Source organism: Pelodiscus sinensis, chromosome 7 (assembly GCF_049634645.1).
Source record: "Pelodiscus sinensis isolate JC-2024 chromosome 7, ASM4963464v1, whole genome shotgun sequence".
Taxonomy (NCBI): Eukaryota; Metazoa; Chordata; order Testudines; family Trionychidae; genus Pelodiscus; species Pelodiscus sinensis.
In genome coordinates, this window is record NC_134717.1 from 33,823,427 (window position 1) to 33,833,016 (window position 9,590).

Consider the following 9,590-nt stretch of genomic DNA (forward strand, 5'->3'; position numbering starts at 1 on the left):
TGCTGCAAATTAGTTGATCTGCCAGTATAACACAGGGCTATTTGAACATTGTTTCATGGGAGGGAATTCTTACTTACCACACTTATTCAAAGGCTAATAGAGTCTACAGTAAAACAGTTCTGTATCCAGGAGGGAAGGAACAGGAGTTCCTTGGTTTTTAGGCTTGCACATGACTGGAATCCCATGGGGAAGGGGGTTGAACTCGGGTAATTAATGTCAAGTTTGTCACCAACTAATGACCTTCCTGTGGGGGAAAAACAAAGGTCAAGGACAGAAAGGAGTCTGGCAAAAGGGAACCATCGGGTAGTTGAGAAGAACCAATGCCATAATAAGCCTATGCTCTGTAGGATGAAAGGCCCATTGAAAAAAAAACAAGTCAGCACAGAACAGAAGCAGCTGCCTCCTGGGAAAAATGCAGTTTGAGTTAATGCAGCAGAATCTGGACTATGCAGTTGGTGAGATGAGGTGGCTATAATGAATAACGGTAACTTGTGAGCCAGCCACAAGAATGTGTGGTCACTGGTTGGTGAAGGTGGGGTTTCAGAAACTCATGACAAGTTTGCAGCTATGGACAAAATATTTGATGCTACTCACCAAGTTGGCAATTATAGCCAACATCAGAGGCTTCCAAACTATGGTTCAAAGATTTCTGATACTCAGCAGAGTGTTCAAAGATTGCATAGTGTTGATGCTCTTGGTTTCCTATTGAGAGTTACAGAACAGGATGGGGAAAGAGAGAGAAAAAAAAGCAATAGTAATCTGTGAATAACTTTTTTTAAGGAAAGGATAAAACACTTATTGTACTAAAACAATTAGAAACACACAACGATTTCCCTGGAATTCCTTTTTACCTAAGCAACAGTTGTAGTCACCACAAGAATGTTAGCAGTCTATAATTTGGAGGCTCATGAATGGGAAGTATCCAGAAGACAAAATCTCTCAACTGTGATCCACACAATGAAAAAGTTTGAGAACATCTGGTCATAGTTCCAGCAGTTATGATTGCAGCAATCTTGAACTTAGTTGTGTCAAGTTACTGGAAACACATGATAGCTGCCAAGGAGATGAGTAGGAATACACACTGTTACTATGGCTGCTGAAAGCATGAAAGAACAAATCTAGCTGAAGAGAGTTTTTTATTACAGTGATCATCAGTATGAACTGCAAGAACTAAAGATGGGGCTGCTAATTCCATCCTAATCCCCTTCTCAGTTGCTTATAACTATGCCCTCTCCCGAAGTTCTTCTAATTGGAAATATTTCCTGCTTGATTTCTACCCAAAAGGTGATTTCTTTTATTAAACCCTGGAGCAATATTGAGTCCTACTTCCTTGAATTATAGAATTTAGATCTTCTACCACCACCCCCTATACATTTTACTTCCAATTAAAATATTTGCTCTTTTTTTTTTTTTTTAAAAGCAGACATTACACATTTATGAGGTACTGTAATTATCACTAAGAATTTAAAAATTAAAGAAAGGACCTGATTCTACAAACTTATACTCTAAGCAGTTCTTATGTGAGCAGTCCCATACAAAATGAACAAGGACTTTCAGGTCAGGCTGAAGTTTGAATAACATGAGTTCAGAAGACTTGGTCCCAACTATACAGAATCAACTCTTCCAGTAGTTTTTCTCCAGTCCAATCCTGAAGCAGTTCATATGCAACTCTATAACTAAATCATATATTTTTGTATGTCATCCATCCAACTAAATTTGAATCCATCCAGCGCTTCTCTTACCCTCCATATCTAACTTTAATACTTTAAAAACAACAATTGTCCTGTAGCACCTTAGAGACTAACAAAAATATATAAATAGTATCACGAGCTTTTGTGGGCACAAGCCACTTCTTCAGATGACAAATATGGAGCAAGGGCACAGAGTTTGAAATATAAAGCAGAAAAAGAGGAGAGAGAGAATAAGAAAGGGGGGAAAACCTGTCATTTAAACTCTCCATGCTAAATGAGGCTAATAGAGTAGCTGTAAATGCCTGATACTTAGCCTTTCATGTCATTTGGGTGTTGAATATAATGGCCCATCCAGTTCATGTCTTTGTTCAGTCTGTATAAGATAGTATCACATTTCCATATAAAAGACTGGATTCCATGGATTCCATGGATTCTAATTGATTCCTGAAATTGGTTTGTAAGAGAATAGCCACCATTAAATCCATTACTGAGTGCCCTGGCAAGTTAAATGTTCTTCAACAGGTTTCTGTTTGTTACCACTTCAAATATATGATTTGTGTCCATTAATCCTTTGTAGTAGAGACTGTCCAGTTTGGCCAATATACATGGCATAGGGGCATTGCTGGCATTAGATGGCATAGATCATATTAGTGGATGTGCAGTTGTATGAGCCTCTGATATGGCGGCTTATGTGGTTAGCTATTATGATGATGTCTTATGTAGATGTGTTGATAGAGTTTGCACTGGGGTTTATTGCAGGGGTGGGTTCCTGAGGGTACAGCTACGCTGTCTTTTTTTTTCATAAGAGGTATGCAAATAGCACTCGCATTTGCATACCTTCTTCCATTTTTTTTCCTGGAAGAGGCTTTTCCGGCATTTGGCCCCATCTACATGGAGCCAAATGATGGGGAAAAAAACTCTTTTGAAAGCCCCCTTCTTCCTTATAAAATGAGGTTTACAGAGGGCTTTCGAAGGGGGGGGGGTTCCGACATTTGGCCCAAATCTGTGTCCTGAGACCATCATACTCCCAGCCTCCCTGCCCTGAGCCCTTCATGCACCCCAATCCTGGGCCAAATGGCAGAAAAGCCTGTTCCGGGGAAAAAAATGGAAGAAGGTATGCAAATGCAAGCACTATTTGCATACTTCTTCTGGAAAAAAAAGACAGTGTAACCATACCCTGAGTGAGTATGTTTGAGGTGTGATACATGGTTACTAGAAAGAATTTGGTTCCCTTAGGGGGCTGTCCAGGGGCAGATGAGAGTTTTTCGGGGCCCAGGGCAGCACAATTTTGCAGGAGATAAAATAGAAGAAAGGCGTCAAATGCGCAAATTGAAGGCTATTTTTCATATTAAATGTGAATTGGGTAAATTTGATAGAAATGTAATTTAGTTGGATAATTTTTATTTTAATTATATTGTAATTCATTCTTAAACACAATTCTGCATTAATAATTAAACATTTTAATTTGTATTTAAATCTACGATAGCTGTCTAGCTCTTTTGGCAGCACATTCTTCAATTATGTCAGTAAAGTCCATTTCTTTACACAGGTCATTTTCAATCGATATAATCGAAAGACCTACAAAACGCTCCTGGCTCACAGTAGATTCTCTTTGGCTGCCCATGGCTGGTATTTGCCATGCAGCGTTGGATGTTCCACAGCCAGGCAGCGTTGGGACTTGTGGGGGCCAGGTGGAGTGTAGGTGTTGAGACTTGGGAGGGCAGGGGGCATTTGGGTGTTGAGGCTTGGGGGGCAGGCAGCATTGGGTGTTGGGGGGAGGCAGCATGTGGCTGTTGGGACTTGGGGGGCCAGCGTTAGGTGTTGGGATTTGGGGGGGGACAGGCAGTGTGTGGGTACTGGGATTTGGGGGGCAGGCAGTGTGTGGGTGTTGGGACTTGGGGGGGCAGGCAGTGTGTGGTTACTCGGGTTGGGGGGCAGGCAGGGTGTGGCTATGTGGAGGATGACGCACAGATGGGCCATAGGGAGGACCAGCGGGCGGGATGTCTGACTCATCAGACAGGCCAAAATAACCATTTCAGTCTCTCCAACAGCTCCTGGCTGGGCAGGGGCAGCTGGCAACTCCCCCTGCTCCCAGGGACGTGTGTGTGTGTGGGGGGGGGCACTGTCTGTGGAGCTGGATCGCACTGCGCCCACGGGTGGGGGAGGTGGGGACTGGTGGGAGGAGATGGGGTCTCCCTGGCGGGTGGGTCGCTCTACCCTCGGACGCGGCGGGAAAGGGGTCTGGGCTCCCCTAGGGGAGAGACCACGCCACCCCCAGCCTCTCTCTGGGCAGGGCAGGAGGGTGGAGCAGCGGGATACCTGGGCGCCATGGCCAGCCGTCGCCCTTTGCCTCCATGACAACGAGCCGCAGCCACCACGTACGCCACTGGCTAGTGGAGCTGCTCGTGGACTTGCAGCAAATGACAGTGGTGGAGGCGGCTCCAGCAGGTAAGGGCAGCAGCAGCAGATACACGGCAGGGCGAGCAGGGCTGGCGTGGGGCCTATTGAAACGCGGGGCCCGGGGCAGCCGCCCCACTCGCCCTGCCCTATATCCGCCGCTGAGGCTGTCTGTAGGCGAGGAATGGCCTATTCCCCAAGGCCTGTCAGAGTGAGGGATCATTTTCCAGGATAATACCTTGTTTCTGGTGTATTCTTCTCATTTGTTTTTAACTTGTTGAAACAATCTCAACATGAAGTCCCTCAGCTTTTCTGTAATTGGTACCACTTTCACACTTCCATTAATTTGTTCATTCCAAACATCTAATATTTTCATTTCCACTATACTGAAGATTTGCTCAGTACCCAGACTCAGAGCTGGAATTCAGAATGATTTCTGAAGATTTAAAGAAATTAAATTTTAAAATGAGCATCAGTTACATTCATGCCCATTAGAATTTTTCTGATGATCTCCAAAAATGCATTTTAATTATGACTGCCCCTAAATATATATTGGTTAAGCATGGATCAGTGGAAGAAGCCTTACGTATGACAGCTTTACCTTAGGGTGACTCAGTGGTGTCCCTTAATTTAGAAGGAGTTAATTACTGATGTTCTGTGACTTAGCAATACTTTATTTTTTTTTCTTTAAGAAGAGACAAAGCATTAAATGGAGAAGAAACTCATTTTGCTTTAATGCAAAGTTAAGTTAGAGGAATCCAATACTCAGAAGACAAGAATTTCCCCAGAGTTAACGTTCTAGCATATAGTTAGCTCCTCCATAATGCACATAAAGATGTGTTTCTAAACCTGTTTTCCTTGCTTAACATTGTTTACCCAAGGCCTAAATTTTCAAAAATGACCCCAATTTTGGGATGTCCAACCTAACACACATTAATGAAGGAGGAGGGGGAAAGAGGTGGATTCCCAGAGGATGGGCACTCAGCACTCTCTGAAAATCAGATTTCTTTTTAGTTGTCTAAAGTCAGGCATCCCAAAAACATTAAACATTTTCAAATGTGATTTATTATTTTAAAAATATTAAATGTACGTGCTGGGCATCACAATTGGGAATCTAGAGAAGCAGAGAATGAAATGAAAATGACAGTTTTCAACTTTGACATTGCACTGATGCAATTCCATTTAATAGCCTATCGTGTGTCCATAATTATAGGGGTTGAGTGCATCAGACTAAAGCATAAATTTACAGGTTGCACAATGTTGCTGAGATAATATAGAGTAGCAATGACTGAATTGTCAACTTTAATGTTGCACTGATGGTAATGTTTGTATTTGATAGCTTATACTGCTCCCATAACCATGATATTTGGGTGTATCAAACAAGCAAACAAATTAAGACTGCTTACAATGTACTGACCTCTCACTGGGAAAAAAAATAATAATAAAATGAAAAAATGCTTGCCTTCCCTACTGTAGGCCTTATCAGGTGAAGGATTGGACTCATCAACTTTGCCCCAGCTCTTCACACTGTCTCCACTGCTATTGAGGCTCACAAAAAAAGCATTGGGAAGGGGTGAGGTATGCAAGCTCTGGGAGGGAATTTGGGTGCAGGAGGAAGTAGAGAAGAGGATGCTGACTCAGGGAGTGGACTCCAGGCTGGAGAGTGTTGGGGTCAGGTGGAAGGTTGGGGTGCTGAGCAAGCTGCAGGCTTGTGGCTGTGAGGGTGCAGGAGTTTGAGCTGGGGTGCATGCAGGGCTCAGGGCAGGGAGGCTGGGAATATGATGGGCTCAAGACACAGATTTGCAATGTGTGGATGGTGCAGGAGTGTTGTGGCAGAAGACTGGGGATGTGCGGGTGCAGGAGTTTGGGGATGTGAGAGGCTCAGGACAGGGGGTTCCAGAACATGATAGGCTCAGATTTAGGGTTTAAGGGGTGCCAGAATGTTACAATGCTGCAGCCAGATGGGGGCTTGGCCCCAATTGGGGGCTTGTTGTCCAGGCTTCATTTTTAAATAAAATATTATGTCAAACACAAAATGTTTCAGTGTTGTCTTTATTTATGAGAGGGGCAGGGAACCTGTTTTGAGTCAGGGGCCACTGACCCACAGAAAAGTCAGTCGGGGCCACACAAGTGAGATGCAAAAAACCAACCCCTCCAAAACCCCCCAAGCCTCATTAATGTGCTGGTGGGGGTAGTGGACAGGGTGCTGGGGCAGAGTGCTAGTGGGTGCAGGGTGCTCCCCTTCCCCAGAGCCAGGCACTCCCCAACCCAATCCCTCTCTCTTCCCCTTCCCCAGAGCCAGGCACACACACATCCTAACCCAATCCCCTCTCCTTCCCTTCCCCAAAGCCAGGCACACCCTCCCCCGCTCTAACCCAATCCTCCTCCTCCACTCTAACCTAATTCTCAGGTCCCGGAGCCTGGACGCTGTGCGCAACCCAATCCCTCTTCCCTCCCCAGAGCCAGACACCTCCCCTCCCTGCTGTAAGCCAATCCTCCTCCCCCCCAACCTTATGCTTGGGTCCTGGAGCCAGAGACGCTGTGCCACTTCTGGGACGCCATGCGCACCACTGCCCTCCTCCCACCTGATTCCCCGCCCCTTCCCTGCTCTAACCCAATTCCCTTCCCCCCTGCCAACCTTATGCCTGGGTCCTGGAGCTGCTGCCACCACTCCTGAAACCGCTGCCTGTGCTCAGTGGCCAGCTGCTAGCACATGCAGGCTGAGACGCTGAGTGTGGCCCGGCCTGCACATGCAGGATATGATGTAGTGTGCTGGGAACTGTGAGCTGAACGGCACAGGCCGTGAGTACACATGCGGCTCAGAGCGGCCCGGCCGTGTGAGTGGCTGACCTGAGCTGTTCTGGATTCTGTCCCAGTTCTGTCAGGAGCCTCGGGTTGGCCACTGCTGCTCTATGCCTATAAAATGGGAATAATGTGTCCTGTGGTAAAACACTTAGGCTACGTCTACACTGCCAGTTTTGCTGGCAGTGAATATTCAAATGAGGCACTGATTAGCATATCACCGTGCCTTATTTACATAATTTATGCGCAATGTTTTTGCAGAAAAAAATATTGTGGACGTTTTCTTTTTGTGCAAAAAGAAAACATCCACACTACTTTTTTTCCCCCGCAAAAACCCTTTGCACAAAAACACCTTGCATAAATTATGCAAATGAGGCACCGTGATATGCTAATCCATGCTTCATTTGCATACCCACTGCCGGCAAAACCGGCAGTGTAGACGTAGCCTTAGGCTATGTCTACACAGCAGCAGTTTTTCAGAAAAGGAAATGTAAATGGAGAGCTCATTTGCAAATCTTGTGCTCTCATTTGCATATTCTCTTCTGATCCTTTTTGTGGAAGAGGTTTTTGCGATAAAAAGCCCTGCGTAGATGGGGCCATTTGTTGGAAATTTTGCGCAAGATCCCTTATCCCTCAAAAAATGCCACAGTGTAGACATAGCCTTAGAGATCTACTAATGAAAAGTTCCAGGCCAAGTGTTATTTTTATTAACACAATAATTGTATTATAAGCAAGATCTGTGAGTAAAAGCACCTCGCCTGCTCCAATTAATAGCAGTGATGTTTACAGAGAAGCAGTTTCTCTTGTCAAGGTCCAAAATCATATAGGGCTTTATAGATTAAATCCAACACCTTGAATTTGACCAAGAAGCAGATGGGAATCAAATGTAGTGTAGAGAGTGCATGCACCAAACTCATTCCATTATTTCTATGCATGACATTGTTCATCATCTGGCTGCACTAACCTGAAAATGACTAAAGTGCTGAAACTAAAATAGTCATAGCTTTTGAAGGGACCTAAAGAAGCAAACAAGAATGGACTTGTGGGTAAACTCTGAGCAACTCAGCTTGAAAGTTCTAGGTTCAGTTCCCAAACTCTGTGTGACCTTTCACAAGTCACTTAATCTTCCTATTTCCCCATATGTAGAATAAGGATAACAATCCCTTTCTTCCACTTGCTGCCTGTCTTGTATATTTAGCTTTTAGGCTCTCCAGGGGAGACCAAAATGCAGGACAATGTAGCACTTTAAAGACTAACAAGATGGTTTATTAGATGATGAGCTTTCGTGGGCCAGACCCACTTCCTCAGATCAAATAGTGGAAGAAAGTAGTCACAACCATATATACCAAAGGATACAAGGGGAGACCATGTCTTGTTCTGTGTACCGTGCATAGTGTAATGTGGCCTCCAGGTATGACCATAATACACATACATAGTAATAGCAACAGAAGCAGGGTTCTGTTTTGACTGAGAGAGTGCTGAGGTGATACAGGATATTGTGTCCTAATCTACTCACAAGTCAGATAACAAAAATCAACTTGCAGTTTAATACTCAAAGAACTAGGGTACTGCAGCTTCAAACCTCCATCTAGTCTGATCTTTGCTCTTCTTTTACACACTGTTCTAAATCCTCTCTAGTTTGTGAAACCTTCTAGTTGTAAAGCCATCCTTAGCACTAGCCAATGGCCTTGACTGCTTGGGACACAGATGAAACTGTGGCAATTCCAATTTAGGTGGCAATTGGCTACCCTCTTAACTTAAGCATTAAGACTAAATAAATGGCCCTGTTAATGGGCCACAAAGATTAAAAGGATTTCATTGCCTTTGACATGTAAATCAGCAGAGTAGCTACAATGGCTATTAACTTTTCAGTGGGGTTTTAGACACAGAGATTTATTTCAATTAAGTGAAGATATGAAGCTAGTTTTCTAATTGAAAGCTGATCACATTTTAACCACTACTAGCTGACACCCAGCTGAATATGGTTTGTGTACACTTACCACTGAACCATCTTCTCTACTGGTTTATCTGTTACTAGAGCTGTGTTCAGTAACAGTTCAGTTTTGGAAGATACACAAGATCACAGAGCACCCCAAGCGTAACCATATATCAATGTATTCCACTAGTGCACTTACATTTTTCTGCATTAAGAGTCTCTCTCTGGTAAGGTTCATCTACTCTATGCAATGTATCTATTATTGCCAATGGTTATCAGCAAGGGGTGCTATTGGTTTAGTGTTGAAACAAATTTGGACTTACCTATAAATGCAGTTAAACTGTTTTCAGCACCAGTTCAGCTGCACTAATGGACAATAACCCAGCTATATATCTTGGTTAATAAAGGCCTGAGTAATATATATATATATTGGCCACATAACCATCATGTTCTGTAGTTTTCTATGCTCTGATTTGTCTTGCCTTAAAATATCTAGGGAAGGTGATGTCATGATCTTAATACCTCTTTTTTTTTCAAATATTTCTCATTAACTAGTTGCTATCTGCATCCATCACTGGTTGATTTCTCTGCTCTTATCCATTTGATATACTATATTTTGTTTTTACATTATAAAATGCTTCTCTACTTGACAGCACAAACTAGTGGTATTGTAAAGGAGTGTGACCACAGCTGGGATTTTAGTTTCTAGTTATATATTATTTATTAGGTGCTTCCATCTGTGCAGTTCCGAACTGCTCTGGGGT